At 48.9% G+C, this 2,872-nt stretch overlaps 1 pseudogene; it reads left to right on the forward strand.

Moving 5' to 3' along the window:
• LOC112299819 (rho GTPase-activating protein 20 pseudogene) lies at positions 1-2,595 on the forward strand (annotated as a pseudogene).
• Positions 2,596-2,872: the final 277 nt, after the last annotated feature.

Here is a 2,872-nt window from a genome sequence, read left to right on the forward strand (position 1 = left end):
ATGAGCACCTGCCCCCAAAAGTTATGTTTACAGGAGGAGTTCTTGCAGCAAGAAGGTGAGGATGCCAGCTGCCACATGAGGCCACAAAAGGAACCGCCCGCCCCCCTACTACGCATGTGGGCAAGCGACACTGTCACCATGGTGATTTAATGACAGACCCTCGGTTCTAATTCTAGAACTTCCCTCCCTAACCTCCCTCAGGACCAGACCCTGAACCGCCTCTCCTTGATCACCCCAGCACCCTTCGCCTTCTCCCAGATCTCCCCATGACTCTCCTTGTACTCTTTGCCTTTGAACGTTTGAGCGTCACCACTCTCCAAGTGGACCCAGCAGCAGCCTCATCCTCCTCTCCATCCACCTAGAGGTAGGCAGGCAGCCCCGCCTCCTCAGGCCAGGGGGCGGGGCTTCTTCAGATGCCTGACCGGGGTCTCCCTCAAGGTCCCCAGGCATCAGCTTCCAGGTCATCAGGGCTGGTGGTGTCTGGCAGGGCTCCCAGCTACCAAAATGAAGAAAATGAAAGCACTAGCAGGAGGCAGGGGGCATGCTCCATCTCTTGCCCCGGGTAAAGCCCACTCGACAGGGCCTAGTACCCAGGAAAAGCCTTCTGATATCCTGGACACGCGTGCATTTCTATCTGCACTCATGCCCCCCAGCAGGACTCTGCTCCTTGAGGGCTGGGTAGAGCTCCAGAGAGGCCTGCAGAAGCGGGGGCGATACCTTTTCCTGTTCGAGGATCTGCTTGTGGTGGCCAAAACCACATATAGTAACAGGTGGAAGGTGAAAAGCAAAACAAAATTGAGTGACATGTGGATAGCAAGCTGTGTGAAAGAAGTGGGAGGAGGCAACACCGATGCCACTCGATCGTTTGTCCTGGGCTGGCCCACAGTGAACTTCGTGGCCACTCTCAGTTCCCCAGAACAAAAGGACAAATGGCTCTTTCTCCTTCAGAGGTACATCAGTCTAGAGAAAGAGAAGGACCATCCGAAGACCATTCCCCTCAAAATTTTCACCACAGACATTGGGAATGGTGCCTATTCCAAAACCGTAACAATAAGGAATTCAGATACAGCAAATGACATTATCAACATGTTACTACCAATGCTAAGGATAACTGGCTCTGAGAGAGATTACCAGTTATGGGTGAATTCTGGCAAAGAAAAAGAATTGTGTCCACTTATTGGGCATGAATGTCCTTATGGAATCAAAATGAGCCACCTTCGAGATGCTAAATTCCTGATGCAAGGCTCAGAGGATGCCACCAGCCCTTTCACCCTCCAAGAGCTCTGCCTCATGGAACAGCTGCCCCGGGAGATGCGGTGCCAGTTTATCCTGAAGCCCAGATGCCTGGCCATGGCCCAGCAGCTCAGGGACTCTGGGCAGAAGACCTTTCAAAGGAGAAGGTCTATCACCAAGTGGCTCTTTGGGCGGGGCTCTAGCACTCACCAGGATAACTTGCCCATGTCACCAACCTCTCCTGTGCCAGGACAGCTGTTTGGAGTGTCTCTGCCAAATCTCTGCAGGCATGACAGTGTGCCCAAACCTGTCTGGGATATGCTTTTTTGTCTTCATCAGAAAGGACCCCTCACCAAAGGAATATTTAGACAGTCAGCCAACATGAAATCTTGCAGAGAGCTGAAAGAAAAACTAAATTCTGGAGTCGAAGTCCACCTAGACCATGAATCTACTTTTGTGATAGCATCTGTTTTTAAAGGTTTCCTAAAAAATATTCCTGGAAGTGTTTTGTCATCAGATCTTTTTGATCACTGGGTCTCTGTAATGGATCAAGAAAGTGATGAACAGAAAATAAATAAAATTCAAAGGCTGTTAGACCAGCTTCCGAGAGCCAATATTGTTCTCTTACGGTACCTTTTTGGAGTATTACACAATATCGAACAACATTCCTCATTCAATCAGATGACTGCGTTTAATTTAGCAGTGTGTATTGCTCCAAGCATGCTTTGGCCTCCAACTTCCTTCAGCTTAGAACTAGAAAATGAATTTATAAAAAAGAATAATCTGCTTATTGAATTTCTGATTGAAAATTGCTGTAGGATATTTGGAGAGGAAATCACTTGTCTCTTTGGAGAATCTTCAGTGAGAAATGATACTACAGAGAGAGCCTCTGACACCCCTGGTGCAGAGACAACTGCCATCCCCGACAGTGGGGAGAATGTGCTGAGTGAGGACCGTGATGCTTCCTGCAGTGACCTGGTAGAGAACCTTAGTGAGGGGAGCAGAAGCATGGGCTGTATCTTAACCTTTCACGACAATCACCTTGGCCAACCTGAGCTGGAAGATCTTTTAAGCCTGAGTGACATCGACTTGGACTTTTCTAAAGAGGAGGACATTCAAAAGCAACAGCCCCTTGAATCCACACTGGTGGCCATTTCTGTGGTATCTTGCAGCCACATGTCCCCACATGATTCCCCCAAGAACCAGGCCTTTGAAGCTGACACATCCGGACACCCTCCACCACAAACAACAGAGGCCCTCCAGAGTTCCAGCAGGCACCAGTGCTGCACAGAGCCCAACATCAAGGACCAGCCCGGGCAAACTGAGCTATCTCAGGATGATATCTGCAAAGATGAAAGATAAAACTACCTGCAGGGCTGGTCACTTGCATGGAGAGGAAGATTATCTGGATTGTGTAAAAGAAGACACCCTCGAGTGTCAGTTACAAACGCATCTGAAAGTCCTCAGCCTAGAACACGATGGCAGACAGGTCTAGCCAGGTTGAAAAACTAGTCCCTCAGAAAGAGAGGGAGGTAAGATCATATAAAAAGACAAGACCTTAACTAGAAAAGCCACAGAATTGCCTCTCCATGCGTGTGGTGTTCCAAAAGCCAATTCACTGCAGGCTAATCAGAAAGAC

The sequence above is a fragment of the Desmodus rotundus genome, chromosome 6 (genome assembly GCF_022682495.2).
Source record: "Desmodus rotundus isolate HL8 chromosome 6, HLdesRot8A.1, whole genome shotgun sequence".
Lineage (NCBI taxonomy): Eukaryota > Metazoa > Chordata > Mammalia > Chiroptera > Phyllostomidae > Desmodus > Desmodus rotundus.